Source organism: Otolemur garnettii, unplaced genomic scaffold (assembly GCF_000181295.1).
Source record: "Otolemur garnettii isolate 467f Iridium unplaced genomic scaffold, OtoGar3 scaffold00016, whole genome shotgun sequence".
Taxonomy (NCBI): Eukaryota; Metazoa; Chordata; class Mammalia; order Primates; family Galagidae; genus Otolemur; species Otolemur garnettii.
Genome location: NW_003852411.1, coordinates 20,495,940 through 20,517,091, shown reverse-complemented (window position 1 = coordinate 20,517,091; position 21,152 = coordinate 20,495,940). Strand labels below are relative to the sequence as shown.

At 38.8% G+C, this 21,152-nt stretch overlaps 1 protein-coding gene across 1 annotated transcript in view; it reads left to right on the top strand.

Annotated features, from left to right (window-relative positions):
* DNM3 (dynamin 3) overlaps positions 1-21,152 on the top strand; it is a 549,381-nt gene that overhangs the window by 527,741 nt on the left and 488 nt on the right. The window lies entirely within an intron of this gene.

Below are 21,152 nucleotides of genomic sequence, written 5' to 3'. Positions count from 1 at the left end.
GCTACTGTCTTTTCCTTCTGGCCACTTTTCAGGCATCAGAGCCACGTCATAGACACAACCGCAAATAGTGAGTGCTCTAACGTCTTGAATTATTTTTTAACTATTCCCATAAGCACTAGGAAATGTTCACTCCTGATTTCCAGTCAAATTTTTTAGCTCATATGAATCACAGAAAGAACACATGCCATCTGAGGATCAGAAAAAAAGTGTTCGATCAAAATGGCAGGTGGCAAAATTTCTCGCTTATTTGTAATCACAAAGCAGCACCTCCCTGACTTCACCCATTCAAAAATGTGGAGAATTTCAAATCTTCATTCAGTCAATTTTCCCCCCATTGGAAATGAACTTAAAAATCATAAAGCAGGACAAGGGGTAGTACTCTTCTTATAGCACTTGTAGAAGCCCAGTAAATGTGCACGTTAATATGACATTGAGAAATAAGCTCCACTCCTTCCCTGCTTTTTGGTAGAAGGGCTGATGTGCTAAATAAGAGAAAAGAGAATAAGGTAAAGATCGGGTAACCCCAAACTGGGTACACCACCCCAGGAGAATCCATCAGCCTTTAGATAATCTTGAAAAGCAAGAGGAGGTAAGACCCTGCAAGAAGGCCTCAGTAGGGGGGTTTGTACAGGATTGAGGAAATGGTCTTATTTAACAATCAGATAGACCCCTTGCCTCCACCTTGTAAATGTTACCTGGATTTAGTTTCAGATTTTCACGAGCACGTCATCCCAATTTCTTTTTTTGTCTATATACTCAAGCATGCAACATGCGCTTATGGTATTTCATTTATTTCAAAGGATTCTTTGCATGAGACCTCTGATGAGAGTCGGAGATCAAAAGGTCTTTTAAAGGCATTTTGTAGTTCAGAAAGCCTACAGAGTAGTTACTCCACTGGTGAGTGGCCGTGGATGTAAGATATGTTCTGTGCCTTGTATTTTTTTTAAGTTTACGTTAGGATGATTCTCAAGGCCAATGTTAAGAGTGAATGAAGTTTTTACACAAGTAAATCTGCCGCTGAGTATCCTGCTCAGGGGCCCATACCACAAAGTCAGCCCTTCCACTTAAAGTTAGAACACCATTTACCAAGAAAAAGCCACAAAAACTGAGGAAAATGTCTACTTATTTTTTTTAAAACAACTGGAATTACTTTTTGCTTCTCAGTAGTGTTGGAAAATGTTTTAATAACTACAATACTAAAACTTCATGTGAGGCGAATTCTACCTTAATGATTGCCTCTGGAGGTGGAAAAATTAAGGATATATTAGTAAATGTGTTAACTAGAGAAACCACCGCAGTAATTTCTCACCACATACCCAGTTCTAATGTCAAAGTAAAATCTGTGACCTGAATATTATTTGCTTGAAAACAGACTTAGAGTTTTAGTTGTAGCAATAGTTGCACTCGGGATTCAAATGGAGAAGAAAAACAAAATCTCTGCATCTCATCAGTAGACGATGGTTAACGTACATAAGTATTCTGTCCATAGTTTAGTTTAGTCATTAGGGATGTTGGTATAATTCCTGGATGTGTTTTCATATTTTAGACACTCTAACTTATTCCATCACCATTTTGATACGTAACCCCTGAAAACTAATAAGCATATTGAAAATTCATTTTAAAGCACAATAACTCTTAGTAAGCACATTGAAATTGTGTTTCTTGCTTTTGCTTACAACTTTGGTGTGTGACTGACTACATCTTAGAGATTCCCTTCCTTTTTTCTATACCTGCCTCCTTCAACTCAAGACCTTTCCCCCACATACAGCAATTTGATATGTGTTGTTCATTCATAGTCTGCTAGGTGACTGACCACTCACGGGGGGCTCTTGGGCCAATAACAATTGCTACCATATTGGTCCAAAGGCTAATTCCCTGCAGAGGAAACATTTCAGTAAAATACTCTAGATGGTCACAAGGATGGTATGTTCAGTTTTCAGTTAAATGTTACTTTGTCGTTAAAGTTTGCATTTCCGTTTTTTCCTAGGGGTTTCATACCACTCATGAAAGTGCTTTTTAAGATATAAAAATATGTAGCTAGAATATTGACAGTCACGCCAGCCGTTGTCTTCAGTTCATAAAGCAATGTTGAATTAGAAAAGCAAGGTCTTAAAAGATCCCCCTTTATTGCATTCATTCCATCCCTGCTTTGGACCCCAGCTCTCTGAGTTCCCCGGTCTCTCAGCTGAGGCCCACACCCAATTATACAGAACAGCCTTCCCTCTAGTTACTTATGGCAGACACCTGCCTTCTAGCTGTGTTTGGCAGGCCGGCAGGATGAGGTAATCATTAGAATAAAATGTTCTGGGGTTCTGGTCTCATCCACGTACAACATGACTCAAAATAACTCTCTGTGGGGAAGAGCAGAGTTGCTTTGAGATCCCCATGTCTCCCACTCTCTAGGAGTGCAGAAGAAGAAAACTGTAAACTTTTTGGATCCGTTCTAGAATAATGGAAAGATAAATGAAATCTGCCTTGACCCATCCTTTCCGGAATGTTTACAGGCGGTTAGATGTATGGGGGAATGAGAGCCCTTCCTTTATATACCTTCGGGCTTTACTTTCTCCAAGTCCGGCAGGCTCCCTAAGCGTGCCTTTCACCGTCATTACAGCAGGGTTTTCCTAAAAGCATATTTTGTGAACTATTTCTCCAGGATGATGGCAGTTTTTTGTAAGACAGATGCCTACAAGACATATGGTTTTCATAGATTTTCTGTCTAGACTGGCTTTATTTAGTGACTTTCGGTCTGAATTGGTCTAGTTAAAGTTTCTGTAGAAGCTTGTATAAAAGTTTAAAATGTGGGCATACCATTAAGGTGTAAACCAAAACGTTTGACTTCTCACTGGCAAGAGATTAAAAGGGATTGGTTGAAAATCTCCTTCGGTTAAATAACCCCGATCACTTGGTATGCCCACTCATCCCCTCCACCCCCACAACACTATCCCAAATGGAAAGGCTTACCCTGCGAACCCCATAACTGTTAAATTCATATCCTCCTCACTGTTGCCCTGAGTCAATTCTTTGTATTGCAGTTGATGTGTACGTGTGTGTGTGTGTGTGTGTGTTAGAAAGCTCTAATTCTTTCTGCAGACTCTTTACACGGCTCAGGGGACATATGATTCCTTGCCCTTTTAGCACCAATTTTTACAAACACAGCATTTTTCTCCTTTAAAAGAGAGAGAGAAAAAAAAAAAAAGCATCCACCAAGCCACTGCGTAAAAGAGACTGAACCTTTAGGAGTTTCCTAGCACCTTCCGCCAACAATGAACATTCCATTTTAAAACGTGGTTCTTGAGCCAGGGTCCAAGACTCCTTTAGAAACAATATGACACTTTCAGAGAAGAAATGACTTGTGGACTTGCCCAGAAATCAGGCTTTCGCTCCCTCTTTTGTAAGCGCTAAGCCTGCAGACCCAGTCCGGCCTCACCGCATCAGAGAGGGGAAACTCGTGGAGGGGAGAAAATGGGGGCCGTTCTGTCTCCACCAGTATCATCACTTGGCTTCTCACTAAACATTTAGTGGGACTTAGTCATATATTTGTTCACTGACATGGCAGCTAGCAAGGCACAATGCCTCTCTGTTTTTCTCTGTTTGCTTAAAAAAAAAAAAAAAATTTTTTTTTTTTTAAAATTTGAGCTCTAAGGCATGTTGGAGCTCCTCCTGCTGGATTTGTTTTATAAAAGAAATAACAGGGATGAGAATTTACTGAATGGCAATGCTTTGTCTTCCTTTTTACCACTTAGCCTGATAGAGGTGACCAGAGGAATGTCATGTGGTACGTTTAAAACTGATCTTTTAATTGCCTGGGTATTAAGGTCAGGCAGAGTGGAAATATTGGAATGACACCAATCTTCCATAAGGCTTCAAATTCCTCGTGCTCCTTTTGTCGTTAAAAATTAAAGAAATTGGAAAGTTAAACTCTTCTTTTGCTCCTATCTCTAGTGACATAGTTACTCTCTCTGAGGTAAGGCCCCCAGTCACACACCCAGGCTAGAAAAGTCCTTGCTGTCTCTCAGAAAGGGACAAAGTGTGTTTTCCATCTTCCCAAAGCAGAAAGGAATTCTGCAGTGTTACGGAGAGATTCGGAGTATTGCCTGTTGGCTCCCTGTCTCCTGTTTTCCTTTCTTCTTCTTGACTGGAGATAACAAAGGAATGCGCAGCTCAGAAGTGGGAGCTGAGTCTCTCAGCAGCCAGCTCTCCGCACCTCCTTCCCAGCCTCCCTCTTTCCCACAGATAGTAGGAGTCCGCCTCCACCTCTCTTGATGCCTAGGGTGGGCGTGGGGAAGGGCTAGCAGAAAAGACAGAAGGGGAAGACATTTACCCCGTCCACCATCAATGGGCGTAGGTTTCTACAGTACAAAAATTCTTAGAGGTCTCTTTGGGAATTATAAAGGGCTGGGGAGGGAGCCAGGGAGCGAGAAGGAAGGAAAGAGAAAGGGGAAAAAATTACTGGAAGAGACACCACCTAGCTTCCTGCAGTAGCCCCGTGCTTGTAAGTTTCTTACTGTGTCCCTCTGACCTTCTGCTTCTTGGTGTCTCTTTTAGTCTTTTACTCTGCCCAGCTTATCTGTTGTCAGTGACCTAGCGTGAAGGCCGAAATATAAAAATAAAAAAAAAATCTCAGAAGTGATACTTTCTAGAAAACATATTTTAGTACGACTAAAAATCCTCTAAGTTATCTGTTTTAGGACTTTGTTAGGACTTAAAAACAAGTCCTTTGGTACTTGTGGTAAAAAATAAAATCACACTTGATTTCTCAAACTGCCAGGACTTTTTCTGGCTTTCTTTCCTTCACACACACCCTTTCCTATTCCTGGAATTCCCGTCCCCTCCATTTTCCCTACTTTCTGGAAGTCCTTCCAACCCCCCAGCCTCCTTCTGGCTCCAGACTAGCACTCTAGGTGTCCCTGAAAATCCTCAAACACAATCCTGTTGTAACACGCATCCTACTACCGTCTCTGTTAAATTGTCCCTTCTCACCTAACAAGAAACTCCTTCTGGGCAGAGACGATCTTTATTTCTGCATCTCTAACTCTTAATAAAGCACCAAGCACATAAGCAGAACTTATCAAGAGAATGAAGTTGAGTTGCAGGGCTTACTCAGAGTTTATTTTGGAATGAGCCCAATACTTAAGTGTATTTTATAAAACAATTTAAGCACACTGTTTTGCTGTGTCCTTTTGGAAACTATGCCTGAGTGAATGTTGTCAAATTCGTTTTCCTAATCATAAACTGAGCAGAGTTAACGTGGGCAAAGCATCCTTTAAGCTGCCTTTTGGCCACAACCATAGAAGTGGCCATATTAGTACTATATTTGGGGGTGAAACCCAAGTTAGATATTTAGGGCAATGTAAAGGTGTGACGAGGAAGATTGTGTCACAGGTATCTCAGAAACTAATTTATATAAGGATGTTACATGTTTGTATCATCAAATAACAGTTGTGGACTATTTTCCTCCTTGTTCTTATTTCACATTGCATGAATGAATTTATATTTTCCCAGTGACATATATTATAAAATTGTGGGTTCATTTTCACAAGGGAAAGAAATGCTGGCTCTAGTATGTAGCAAGAATCATATTAGAGAATTCCCTAAATCCTCTATCTAAATGGGTTCCAAGTCCTATGTCCTTTCCAACATCTACTGTAAACTATTCTTGAACAGTATTAGCTCACTCTGTTACTCAAGCCAAAAGGCCAAAAATATGCTGGATAGCACCCTATAGTATTTTTGATAATAAATTACAAAATACTATCTTTCTCCATGTGGCAAAAATCAGGGCTGCTGTAGCATTTTTTTTATCTTAGCCTCATACTTTCAAGCTATATAAAGCCTCTTTATTAAGTAAAGTGCCTAGAAAAAGAAGCAAAGTAAAAGTACATTGCTGAAATTTAAAATACTATGTCCCATAATCTGTCCTCTTAGAGCAGACAAGAGGGCCTGTGCCACAGTGAGTTGCTTTCCCATTTCACCTAGAGTTGTGCCCCTCCCACATTTACCCGTGGGCCCATTCGTTCATTCACATCCACATTTACTGATGTGCTGATTAGCACAATGTCCCAATTGCTGAGGCAGGTGATGTGGAAGGCAAGTAAGAAATATAAGAGGTAATCTCAGTTCATATGAGGGTGAAAATGAAATATGAAATTAGATATAATAAGAGATGCACATGTCAAACTTTAAAAAAATTATACAAAATTTAAATATTTCAAGAGAGTCATGAAGTAAGGCTTTTCAATTCCTGAACATGCAAACAATTTTTGTTTTCTTTTTGTTTGTGTTTCTGTTTCCTAAGAAATTTGTCAAAAGAGGTAGACAGATGAGAGAAGGTGCCTTACATCTACTGACTCAGTAGACAAAGCCCTTCATTTGGGGGTATTTTTTTTTTTAGTCATATCAATAAGATTAAAAAGTTGGGCAAGTTGATACCAGACTATAGGGGCGTCTAGAAGTCTGGAATGTATAACTCTCCCATGATTCTCATTGTAATTATATGCAAATTGAATTTTTGAGAGTTATATTTTATAGTCTCAATTATATCTAATAAGTAGAACTTGTAGATAGAAGCTATTACATATCCTTTTTATGTAAATAACTATCCTATCAGGCAGCTATCTCCTCTGGAAGTGTCAATCTTTGTATATCTTTTTTGAAGGTTTTCTTTTCATTTGGGTTTACCTAACTAATTTGGTTGTACATCAGTACCCTTTCCAAATGTGAGAATTTAGAATGTACATTTAGAGACACTTACCTTCAAAACTGCACTTAATTCTAATTTCTAAATATATCAAAGTGTTTCCATAACCATTCCTTCATCCTTCTTAAGATTTTTCCAGCACTTATTGAATTTCTGATAAAAACAAGTTCAAAATCACTTATTGTGCCTTAGTTCTCAAAGCATAGTCTGGGAACTTGTTAGAAATATCCCACCCATTAGCAGCTGTGAGTGGCCCTCAACAACCTGTGTTTTAACAAACCCTCCAGAGAACTTTGACTACCTAGAACATGTCAATATAACTGCCCAACAGAAAGAACTCCTGGACTGGGAGTCATGAAATGTTGGTGTAAGCATAAGAATGAAAGCAAGCTACCTAGGCCCAGTCTACCGCACACATTTACCAGTCAGATAATCCCCACTTCCCATCCTAAGGAGAAATAAGGGCAGGAGCAGAAAGACCAAGCCACTTCAGAAATCTGTGTTGTGCAACCTGGAAGCAAGGAGCTAAAGGAAGGGTGGTTTCCACGCCCACCTCACAAGCTGACGTGCCCATGGAGTGTGCTCTGATGACGTCTCCCCTGATCCCTGTTAAGACAGGCCTCACCTCATGAACACTCAGAACACACCGACCCAAAGACCAGACAAGAAAACAAATAATGCATTCTTCTCCCTTATCAATGAAGCCAGTTTCTCCTCCACAGTGCCACCCACTCTGCATGCACATTTGACTTTCTTACAAAATTTGTCATTGTCCAAAATACTATAAACAGTCCATCCCTGCAGCTACAAATGCAACTTCAAGTATTACATCTTCCCCTTTGATTCGGAAGCAGAAACATGGCTCTTCTATCATAACCATAAACCGCCCACAAACAGCACAGTGTTTCAATAAATGCTAAGTGATACAAGATGCTCCATTGCAATATAACGGGTTACTTAATGAAGCCCATCACTAAACAAAGCAACTGAGGAAAAATTGGTACAAAACAAATAACTTTGCTTCGCCTAAAACAAACTGTCTTGTGAGGTGACTGTCTTCGGAAACTCTTTGAATGGTTAGGAACTGGACCAATGAAAGGAACTTTAACCAAGAACCTTAAATGTTTTCTGGTGTTGAAGTTGGCAAGTCTCTTAGCATTGCTTCTTAGAAGATTCACCCTAAACAACTTAATGCTCCTCCTGAATTGCTCTCCTGTAGATTTTTAGATATAGATTGTTGTTTTGTATTTGTTTCAGAAATAAAATAATGCTCATTTCTTCCACAAAGGTTAGAGGAGAGTGCTTTAGGATTTTTAATTACTAAGTTAAGTACATACATGGATTCCTTTAACTGGCACTAGGCATACTTTGATGATGTCATTATTAGTTTGAGAGAACATGATAAAAATTATATTTTATATTCTTTCAATCATTCATTCACTATCCTGCTGCACAGCGCTTATTCAATGCAAGGCCCTAGGGATTCCCTGAAAGAGCTCATAACAAATAGGTTCCCTTGATTTATTTACTTAAAAAGCTCATAATGAATAGGTTCTCCTGTTTATTTAGCATTAACCAAAGGCCATGCTCCGTTCTCAGATGTGGCAGTGAATAAGACAAACAACACCCCTGTCACCGAGCAGAAGCGTATGTCCTCCTGGTCTCCTGCCTTGCCTCCTTTCCCAGTTTCCTGTTCCTAATGTCCTTCTGTGATCCTATCAGCTTGGTCAAAGGAGTAAAGTGGAAATGAATAAGTATTTACTGTGCCTTCAGAGGATTTAAATATTTCTATTCTCTGTCACTTACCATCGTTTACTTTCTGGTTCCTTTTACCCATTATATACCTACATTCCCCCCTACAACCGCCAAGTTTTATATGTAGCAGTTATAGTCATGTTTGCTCCTGCTTTTACCACATCGTTGTACTTTCAAGCCTCCCAGACTATAATCTGAATTATAGAACTGGCCCCATGTCCCCATTAGTGCTGTAATGAAGCCACTTGCATATTTGCCTTATTCCACTCCTCTTCCATTCTGAAGACAGCTGAGCTTTTCACATCATGTCGGATGATGCAGTCCACATAGCAGAGGCTCAACAAATCATGCCAGCAATATACAACTGGAAGGCATGTTGCAGGTCAGAGACGTTAGTGGGTTAATGATTGTACAACTTGGCACCTGGAGCTAGAATCCATGTCTTTTGACTTCTGACCCAGGACTTTTTCTACGTAAACATATTGCCTCAAATATAAGCCATTGACAAATACCTCAAAATGTTGCCTCCCAGGCCTCAGTGGACCCGCTCACCTTGACCTAGCCTAGACTCTCACCTGGCTAAACATCTTGTTTAGGCACTTTTCAGACATTCATTCATTTGTTCATTATTCAACCAGTATTTACTCACTGTCTTCTAATCACATTGTACTAAATACTGAATACACATAACAAATGTAAAATATGTGTTCTCTTTCCCCAAGGAATTTTCAGTCTATTAGGGAATACAGGCAGTAATCTAGTAAGTAGACACATACTCACTCACAAGCCAAGGTAATACACGAACATGAAGTGATAAGGGAAAAGAGGGGAGAAACTATGATATGGTCAGGAAGGACTAAGGAAATAAAAATAAGCCATAAATAAAAGGATCAGAAGAGAACCCCATTCCCATTCATTTGTCTCTTGGCTACAAGCTGTGACCCAAGCTATCACACATGCATACAATGCCTTCCAATCCACCACACCATGCTGTAGCCTACCTCTCACTGGAATGGTAGCTTACTATCCAGTTTTTTCCAAATGAAATCCTTTAATTCTATTATTGAACCCTCTGGTAGTTTCCTTCCTTAAAGTTCAAATTCTAGCCAACTCCCTCCCCTAGCCCTACAACTGGTTAATTGCTAAGAATACATTTCCATAGGGTTTACATGATTACATGTGTGTTTATCAAACTCCTTGAAGGCAAAAGGACTATTAATTACTGCTTATTCCAAGTACTTATCAAAGAATTACACAATTAAATACTTTATAGGTCTCAATCTTATCTGTCACTTTAGCTATTTTTTTTTTCCATGACCATCATTTACTCACTAATGCCTTTGTGTTTATAAGCCCAATCAATATCATAAGTATTCATAAGGTCCTTATTGCTTCTAGAAGTAACTTTCATTTATTCAGTCGTCATCCAACCACTAAATGACAAGCAGTGAGCTAGACATTGCAGTACTATGATGAGTAAGACACAGACAGTTTCTAATCAATGAAGATAAACACGGAAACGTAATTAGATTCAATGTAATAACTAATAAATAATTGAGGTATGTTGAGATGCTATCTAGAAACAACTGTATCAGGACAGAAGGTAACTCAGAGAAGGTTTCACTGAGGTGAGTCTTGAGGAATGAACTGTTCCTTAAAATGAACACAAGGCAATGAAAACATAATTCCATGTAACAAACGCCACATGAAACAAGTTAGAGGTGGGCATGACCTCCCAGAAACTTCACTGATCTAAGGAGAAAGTTATGCAGGTTCAAGACTCAAGACATAAGTTAAACAAACATGGCCATTTCAAATGAAAATGAATAGTATCCTTGCAAAAGACTGTTTTTACATGGCCATAAGTAAAAAGGAAATTATGGAAGGATTTTTCCCAGTGGAGAATTGCCAGAACATTTCAGGTAGTCACTATAGCCTTTCTGCAGGAAGATAATTTATTTGTTTACCCTAATTAAACTAATATAGATGGGTTTAGTTTTATTAGTGTGTCTGTAAAAGTATCTGCAATTATACTTTTAATAATTGAATGCCTGCTTAATAATAATGAGGCTACTATAGGGTACTAAATTAAAATGCTTTTTCCCTTAAAGCCTTGTAGATATTTTTCAGGTGCAAGAGGTAAAAGGAATTCTACCAATATCTATGAATTTGTGCCAAAGTGGTCAATAGTTTCATCCTTAATCAACATTATCTGTTCTGCTTTGATATTCCCTTGATCACATAAGTTTATTTTATAGCTCTGTGATTGTTAAACAACACTTTGTAGATGTTTTCTTCAACTTTTCTAATTTCTTTATATCTGAGAAAGGACAATTCAATTTGATAAATTTAGTGTTTACAATACAGAAGAAAACTCCAAGGCGTGATTATTAATATAATTATAGAGGAGTCATTCTGAAAAAATCAGAGAGTTGTGTCAAAAAGAGAGATTTCAATTTGCAGGATTTGTTGAATTTAGAGGGGACATAAAAATTTCTTCTCAAGATACTATAAGTAAACACATACACACACACAAAAACAAACCCTTAATACATTTAAGAAATAAATGTAGGGGCTCAGGGAATAAATAATAGTACTTGGTTATAATAAGTAAGGTTCAAATATGATAACATTTCTTGATCTATAGTATATCTAGTCATTAAACTCAGCTATCAGAAACACCATTATCAACTAGAAAATAAGCAATTGTACTGATAATAAAATCATTAAGACCCAAAACAGGAACTGGAGCTCATGCAATTTACTCAAGATCTTCCACTGGGCCAATTTACACTTACATGTTGAGAATGCTAAAAGTCTTGATTTTCTGATTTGCTAGGACCCTGCAAATTAGAAGCCAAATATAAAACAGGTCAGAGAAAGCTAAGCTACCGTTAAGGATGATGAGAAGGGGTAACTAACATCCTGACAGAGAGAAAAAGAGGAAGAAAATTACATAAAGAGAAAAAAAGTTCAAAAATCATCATCATCTGAGACTTGCTACTTCCTGGAGTGGTCATAACATAACCAGTTCCTTGCACTATTCTTAGCTGAGATACGTGTAATGTATTTTAGATGGTTTTCAAATAATTTCACATTTTCATTAATAGTCGAAGAGATGAATTCAGTTTTGAGAAAGATTTGCATATGAAAAAATGCCTAATTTTTGTTCAAAAGTGCTGAATGAATGCCACGTGCAATGTTAAGGTCGTGACAGTTCGCAACCACTCCTGCTGGCCTGTGTGTGCATGAGCATGTGCGTGATGGCTTTCTCAGTGTTCTCGGGACAACTTTCTATCAGCTATTCTACTTGTTTCTTTACCTTTCTCTTTCTCTCTTTCTAGCCGGAGACCACCCCCATCACCAACTCGTCCCACTATAATCCGTCCACTAGAATCTTCCCTGTTAGACTAAACGAAGTGTCTGGCATGGCAATTAATCACTAATGAATTATGCAAACGCAGCATATTTGGTAACTGTTGCAGTAAATCATGAGTAGTCGCATGTGTGGACATCAGTAGGCAAGTAACCAGTTTTACTAATGCATTCATCATTCACCTTCATTGCTCATGGTATGTCAGACCTTTGGGGTTTGATTCTTAAAAACTGCTGACCCTAGAAGCTTGATATGTTGCACTGACCAAGGTAGGTTTGCATAGCAGCCCTATATTTGGGGGACCATTGGCCTACCCTGGCATATATTTGAAATTTCTTTGAACAAGTTTTCCAGGCTATCTGCCAGGTAGCTCATTAAATATAATTCTTCACAGATATGAGACAGTGGGCTTAGACCTAAGCTATCCATATTTCTTTTCCCACACTCCGTTTAGGATGACAGTAATTCTGTTGTCTATTATTAATACTCCATGATGATGTATGTAGTTCCTCTTTCCTTACTCTTTATTTCCTAAGACTGCTAGGAAGGGACTTTTTAAAAGTAGGATTCCTTAAGAATAAAACTTTTCCAGCAGCATAAGGTAGCTTGCAAAGGAAAAGTCTGCATCGTTTGCTCTCGAGAGCTTCTCCTCATGCCAGTGGGTTTTGCTTCATGCTCGAAGCACGTGTATCAGCGAATGAAAGCTTGTTTTGTGTTAATCAGTCAATAGATTTGGCCCACTTCAGAGTTCCAGGAAGAAGCAAAATATCACTTTGGTACAAATGTCTAGAAAAATCTGATTTCTTTATTGATTTATATATTCACCTCCTGGTCCATCCCGTTGAAGACTGATAGAGAAAATATTTGATTTTCCCAATCTATCTAATTTTTGGCATGGCGAACTCAATGTTGATACTCCAGTTTCATTATTATTTTGGCTAGCGGGGATAAAAAAGCCTCTTTCTATGCTAATGTGTAATTCTCTATGTAAGAATTTATCCTACCTTTTAAACGGGTATAGTGTAACTTTCTATTCATGCTAGGCTTTCTTACTAAACCTTGAGACTTGCTATGGGATAGTGACATTTAAAGAATGGTACCTGAAATGATAAGTCAGTAGAAGATGCTGTCGTTTAAGGAAAAGCTCCCACTTATACAATTGTACTATTTCTGACTCCCTGTCCAGGTGACTTACTCCAGAAAATGGTATTGAAACATTGGGATATAAAGCAAATTTGCAGTTTTTGTGACTTCTTAAAATTCACAAGATAGGTTTAGTCCAGGGGTTCATAGTTCAGTCTCAAGGCTAGCTTTTGGACTACGGAAAAGGACCAGATGATTAGCCTGTAGGAAACAGCCAGAAGCCAATCGGAATTTTGTCTGCTAACTGATCCCAGACAGCAGAGCAAGTATTCACTGAATGGTGGCGTCCCATGACACTATTTCATATTCTACAGAAGTAAATCAGGTTTCAACAACTGAAATGTCTCCCTTTGAAAGTAGCAAACATGATTTGTATGTTAACTTAACTTTAATTTCCTGTGTAGTTTATACCCAAAGCAGACACTCGTAAAATATAAGAAGTTGTAACCATTATTAAAAGAGAACTTGCCATGTTGTAAGGTAGTGTATTGAACTTAATCTAAAGGGTTACAGCTAGCCCCCTTACAACTGGAAAAAATGAGAGAATGTAAGCTTTACAAAAAGGGCATTCCTGTTTTTAAAGTTGTACATGACTTTATAAAGAACACCATTCTAAGTCCTCTCATACCTTATTTTTTTTCCATTGGAAAAAAGTTAACTGTCTGTAAATGGAACCAATGTGCCAGATACATACTGTGTTTTTAAAAATAGTGTCTCAGCTAAATGGAAAAATATTAGGCAAAAATCCATTGAAAAACAAATAATCTGCAGTGAGATCTTTTCTTAACAGTTTCTCTTTTTAGGATTCCCTTTGCTTCTTCCTTTGAATTCTCTAAAATAGGCAGCTAGAAGATTATATATTTCAGGGTTTGGCTCTGAGCTAAATGTGGTTTTGAGTTTTGCTGTATTTCAAAAATTTCCTTCTGTTAAAGGAAAATATTGTGGATAACCACTGGTGTGTTCTTAGATCAGCACAGACCATGTCAGAAAAAAACTGGGTATTTTTCCCAAGTTTCTTTCCACTGATCTTAGGCAGTAATAAACAATGGCATTTGTCATCTTTGGCTTTTGCTTTAGACTATGGTCCCACAGTGGCGTTGTCCCAAGTTGTCTCCCTCTGTGGATACGTTTTTGTTCTTTCTCCCTCCTAAGTTATTTCTAACAGAACCCAGCCTACCCTGGAATTTCTTCAACAGTCACATTGGAGAATATTTTCAGTTTGCTGCATCATTATGTCATATTATCCGTATGAATTCCATTTCCCAAAGGGTTTCTATCCTGCTAAAAGGAGATGCCAAGGTGCACTAAGTCTGGAGCTCTAGGAAAGCTGTAAGTGCAGCATGTACAGGAGGCCTTAAGATGGGAAGGCAGCCTAAAGAGCTTCCCGTTTCCCATCCCATTTCCAACCTTTAACGTAACGTAGCTCTACCATGTCTAGCATAATACAAGTTCAGTGTCTTTTAGGATTGAGGAAGACCCAATGTGTATGTTTATTTGATAGGTCAATCTAGTTTTCTTGTCACATGCTAAATTTTGCATGCCTATCGACTCACTGGAATAACCACTTACTCGATTATGAACAGAGTATTAAAATAGCATTGATTTAGAACAGGTGTATAGCATTTCTAAAAATCGTCAACCAAGGTGACTTCCTCTTCTAAATATTGCTTTTAGCTGTATTTTCAACACAGAAGAGCGACAGGATCTGCTTATTAGCAAATTTCCTACTTGTGCAGATACAGACGCGGTCTATTCCAAAACATTATAACGAAACCAGTACCTGTGATGTAACTATAAGCCTTCTGGACTTAGAATTAAAAAGTAGTCACATAGATTAATTGTGTGACTTTTTAGTATAGACAGTAGCCATAATTCTCAAATTTGAAATGGGACCTAATACCAGTATGTGATAAGTGTTAATGTTTTCTGTGTACAAACAGATTTTCTATGCATGTGTTTCTGTGTATACAGTATACACACAGTTTGTTTCTGTAAGTACATGTAGTTGGTGTCCCTTTGAGTAGGTAGTTTCAAAAGCACTTGTTAAAATGCCATAAGCATGGATGTGATTGTATGTGCATTGTGTATATATATGTGTATATGTATGGCTGTAAATATATGTGTATACACGTGCTTAGTATATGTGGATATGAATATATTTTTTGAACTGTGCTAATTCAAGATATAGCTTTGGCTGATCTGCCATAACATGTGTTAACAGTTGTTCATTTCTCATAACATACATGAGGTATATAACATTTTCTAACTCCAGATTATAGCCATTCTCAGAGGTACCAAGCTCATAAGTACCATGACAACATGGTAATATCTACAGACATTTGCATCTAAATCCACAGCCCTGCTACCTAAGTAGGAATTGCCTTTGGTAACATCAGTTGATAAGAAGTGAAAGAACTGGAGAACTATCTTTAAGATGCCTAATGAGAATTGTTATTTTTGGGTTGCTGAACTAAATCTTTTAAAAAGCTACATTGATCTACACAGTCATTTTTTTTTTCTCTATGGCAAATGTAAAAAAAATAAAATAGGATACAGCAACATAATAGACATAGTGGGTTTTTTCTGAGTAAATTTACTAAAAAGGTAGGGGAGAAGTTACTTAACACCTTGGAGGCAGGTCGTCCACTTTTTCAGGTAAGCGTTTTTCATTTGTCAAACGTTATAATTACTTAAAACTAACAAGAATCTCCTTAGAATTAAGAAGAAAGCCTTTTAAATAGTAGGTCTTGGAACTGTTGAACTCAGTGAAAGAAGAAAACATATGAGACCCAAGCCCTGAGTTTCATATCACTCCACCTAGAAAACTGCTAGCTCTGAGCTGAACATGAATGAAGGTCAGTGATTTTCAGAGAAGCTATTAGTCGTTCACCAAATCATTCAATTATTTCTAAAAAGCGCAAATGTGTCTTCTAGATAATTTTAGTCATCCTGTCTGTTTAGTGTGGTTAAAATTTTGTGGTGCTCTGTATGTGAAACTTTAAGAATATTTTTGACATATGTAGTATATGCATTGCTATTGTGTGTGTGTGTGTGTGTGTGTGTGTGTGTGTAAGAATGTGTGGATGTGTGAGAGCAAGAGAGAAACTCAAGGAAGAGTCTCCTGTTTGACTGAAGACTTGTTCATGCTGGTATATTGGTGAGACTTCTCTCCTCTCTGGAGGTTTCTCACATGGCTCAGCTTAACTTCTTTTTTAATTTTAACCCTTGAATTCCTTAAATTTTGCTCACTATGTAATGTTTTAAAATGATGGGGGGAAAGTTGCTGTCTAATCTCTTGCGTTCTCTTCTGCCAGTTTGTTAAAAATTATGTCTCCCAATCAGACATTCTACCGTTACTTGACTGTGCTTTATTTCGTATGTGCAGCCTTTGTTTTGCTTGCTTGTCTGTTTCTCTCCCTCCCTTTTTTTCTTCCAGTGGTAAGATAGGATTTTATTAGACAGAAAGGAATACAGAAGGAGTAAAAAAGCAGCAGAGCTTCTGGCAAAGGGGAAGACCCAAGTCGGAAGTCTCCTCCTTTTTTCTCTCTTTTTAAAGTCAAATTCTTCTTTTGCTTTTTTATGAAGTAGTGTATAGAAGCAAAATCTCATCTTTTATGTTAATTCTTTAATTAATTTGAGCCAGACTACTTTCCACTGTCTTCGTGGCACTTTCAGGATTACTTAATGCTGATATATGGACTCTATGGATGGAATTTTTGAAGCAAATTCCTAAAGCCTGTATCATTCTTGAAGGTCATATGTACCTATTGTGAAAATGTGAAGCTGTATTTCCGAACCTGAAATAAATTATAACATTTGAAGGACACCCCCCCTTTCCTCATTCTTGGATATATTTGAATCATGTTGTGTGCATTTCCGTAATACCTGAGACTTCTAAATATAATCTTTTGATCAAATTGGTCGAATACTACCAAAGTCACGGATAATAGCATTTTGCATTTCTGTCATTCATTTGGGAGAAGATGAGTTTCTTAAAGGGAGCCAGTTGGAGAAACCAAAGGCAAGAGAGTGGGAAACATTTTATTCTGGATTTGAAGTCATTATTGGAATAGATTGAAGAAGGAGACAAATCTCGGATAGCTGGGGGTATGATGTGACACTTGCTGAGGGGCATCATGACATTTTGCCATTGAAAAAGAAGTATTCATGGAAACCCGGGGAAGTAGAAGGAGGAAAGATGTTCTGCCCAAATATCAGGCCTACAGAGGCATTTCTCAACAGCAAATAATTGAACTTCTAAGGCCTCCCTTATCTGTTCATTGGGTGTAGAGTGGAGAATTTACTCCTTTCAACCTCCCCAGCATTAAAAGTGTCCAGTAGTTACATACATCCCTGTCCTGAGTTTCCAGAGAATAGAGACTCTCCATTGTGAGAACTTCAGTGATAGGTCTCTTGTCCAGACACCTAGTTCCAGATTGGGCCATCCAGAGGCATAAGACGAGAAGAGACAGAGAAAAACACTGGTTTCATTTTCCTCTGTGATCGGGACATGCTCCTTGTGAAAGGCTGACCTGGACAGACTGTTGTGTTGATTCGCCTTTTCCTGCTGTAATTTCTTTCTCATATCTATATATTTTCCATGTGTGGAGTATTCAGACCTTCAAAGGAAGCTTCTTAGAGGAAGGCAGATTTAGGATGAGAATCATGCTGTCCATTTGTGTTTTGTTTTGACGGTATGATTCTAAAGTATGTTAATAATAATTAACATAGAGAATAATTTCTAAGAAAAATTGCCAAAAGCAAAAGACTTTATTGTAACGATTTAGCAGTTTTCCTTTTGTGTCTTATCAGTTGTGACATCAGTGTAAATATCTGTTCGATTTGTTTTCAAAATGTTTGTTTGTCTGCTGGAAACTTTATGATCTCCTATTGAGAAACCTATCTGGTCTTTGGGTTCCATTGACCTCAGACCTAGCTTCCAACTACTTCAGCACACACCTGCCATTGCCACTTTTCAAATCCTTTACTCGGTATTAGAATAAGTGTAAGAGATATTAACTAAAACTACAACCTTAATTCAAAGTTTCCCAAAGCGCACTCCATGATATCTTAACAAGTTTTTTATACACATACACCAAGCATTTGGACGAATATACTTGGGACGTGATGACTAAAAATTGCACGTTTCTTTGCTGAAAGAATTTACAGAAGCCTTAAAATCAGATCGCATTGTGAATCTCTAAGAGAAGGACAGACTTACTTGGCCATAGAAGCTTTATTCATAGAGCATCTCACAGGACTGGGCTTCTGAGGCACATGCCTTAGGGAACAAGGCTTCGGAGTTTTAAGCTGGAGGAAAAGCCATTGAGTGTGATTATCCTGACACAGACTGTCATAAACAAAGAGTTGGTTGATAAATAAATATGGGAGCAAAAGGAACTCCCAGTTTAGGACACCCCTCGTGGAGCTCTGGTGCTTTGTCGCAGTGGTGTCTGAGTCCCACGGAGGAAGGTCACACAGGAACAGAAGGAAGCAGATTGGAGACATAGATGCTGCAGGTCTCAGTGAGGCTGGTGTAGGGTTCAGATAATTCTCTACCTTACTGTTTCTTTCTGACTCTCTAAAACAAGAGCTCTTCTCAATTAATTACATCACTCCCATGAGGTTATTTGAAGCAAGGGATCCAGGTTGATTTAAAATTAAAGGTCATCAGAAAAGAATTTAGAAGAACACAACACCTATTGCCTTTCTTTTCTCCCTTTTCTCAGCTTCAGGCTCACCCACTGCTCAGGGACGCCTCGTTCACCGAATGATGGGAAAGAAAAGCAAGCAGAAAATGTTCTGTGAGGTTTTGCTTATTTGTTGGTTTTTAGATGGAGTCAAACTCTGTTGCCCTGAGTAGAATGCCATGGGGACAGCCCAAAGCAACCTCAAACTCAGGGGTTTAAGAGATTCTCTTGCCTCAGCGTCCTAAGTAGCTGGGACTATAGGCATCCACCATGATGCTTGGCCAGTTTCTCTATTTTTAGTAGAGATGGGGTCTTCCTTTTGCTCAGGCTGGTCTCAAACTCCTGAGTTCAGGTGATCCACCTGCCTCAGCCTCCCAGTGTGCTAGGATTACAGGGTTGAGCCAGTAAAAGCTATAAGATGACATTTCAGGAATCTCACCAGAGGAATGTCCTCATAAGACCCAACTGCAGCATTGAGGTAGATCCATAACATGGGCAATTCACTATTCGTGTTAGTAATTGAGTATTTTGCATATGAATTATGTCCATATTCCACATACAGTTTTTTCAATCTCCTTCCCTTATTATTTTGGCCAAGCAACTCTGCTATGAAGTTATTTTTCAGAAAGATTAAAAAAAAATAACCTGAAATTATGATCTCCCTTAGGCAAAATGGCTTATATAAGGTGAATACTAGTATGATAAGCTTTAAAATTTGTTAGGAACTCAGTATTCCAGTTCAGTTCTCCAGCACTCAGACTGGGGGAAGCAACAGCATGAGGTGCTTTTGAAGCTCTGTAAAAAGCCCAGATATTCTCTGCCCTTCTCTATAAGCACAGCACTTCAGCCCTAAGTAGGTAATAGAGAAAATTATGGAAAAGAAATAGCAAAACCCCCAACTCCCCAGATCCGTGACAGTTGACTCTGACCCACTGAATAGTCTCATCCTTTGCCACACTTTTGTGGCCTTGAGAGGAAGGTTAGATGCAGGGTAAGTGAAGATGGAAAGAAAGGAACCGTCTCGGGGGGAGGGGAGACAAATGTCGCCCTGATGTTTGAAGTGAACATTCTAGCCGTCAGTGAAAATACATCCCAAGACAAAGTTTCTGCTCCTGTTTCTGGATTAGAACACCAGACTACCTCAGACAGGAAAGTGTTTCGGTGTGTGCTAACAGAATGTCCCTTCAGCCCTGTGGCCTTGCTGTTCAGTTTAATGGCTCACCTCCCCACCCTGCTGAGGTAATTAAAGTGTTCTAAAGCCCCTTCAGAACTCAAAAATAGTTGCTGTTTGCTGGACAGGTGATAAATCTCATTGAGCCTGACAGAAATTTAATTACGCTTTCTTCATGAAAATGCCAGGGATACCCATTACCTAGATCTCTAAAGCCAAAGGTTTGCAGAACCTCTTCCCCTACCCCCAACCCCCAGTTGAAAGGTTAGGTACCAATAAGGAGTCCTTCATAATTTAAATGGATGGGAGCTCTCCTTAGTGCAGCCAGCTTAAATTGGACTGAAGAAAAATTGAACTTGGACTTTGGGGAAGGTAAGATCATTTTTTACCACTGCTCAGAAATAGCCCGGTCAGTTTGGCTCCAGTGACATCTCATGGAAGATGAAAAAGAAGTGTTTGTTTCTGTTTTTTATAGACTTCATTGCTCCACTCACTGAAGTGTTGCAGGAATAAGATGGAAGTGAGTATGTTTTTGGACACCTGAATGAGGAACCAGAGAGAATAGGGCATGGAGACCACCTCACAGTTCTGTGGCTTGCTGTAATGTGGAATTCATTATTGATCTGGTTAGAAAGAGGAAATTAAAGTGTAGACTTCTACTGGAAACCAGTGGCAAGGCTTTATTTGGCCTGCTGTATGCCTGCTTCCCAAGCCATGCATTGCAACATATAGTCTGTTGTTCTGTCTTCTTCAGCTGCAAATCATCTTCCTGGCAAACACCAAGAAACTGATGTCAAAATAAAGCACAACTCTGGACCTTTATTTCACAATCTGTGGGTCTGATAAAATTTCAGCCAGGCCAGGGATGTGGAGAAAGATCCAGCAGACCAGATTTCATTTACCCTGGACCCACGGCAGAATAAATCAGAATTTCAGTTGCACCTAGCCCTAAGATAGAGAGAATCCTACAAAATCCTGGGGTCACCGTGAACCAGACTAGCCTCTTAGTTTCTCTAGGCCTGAATCCACATCATGACTAGTCACCTGGAGCAAATTGTTACTTCCAAATCCTTTTCTCTGAGACCTACCTCTGACTCTGTGATTACATTCCTCATTTCATCTCATGACACCTTCTAATTCCCCTTACTTAAAAACATTCACCTGCTATATTTCTGTATCAAATCCCCCCCCCCCACCTCTCCTATGGAAATTTCACAACACCCATTGAAATCCTTGGAAATAATTGAATGTCACAAAATCAGGATTGGGAATCAAATATCTAAGTTACAAAGGCATTTGGCTCTGGAACTATTCCCAGTT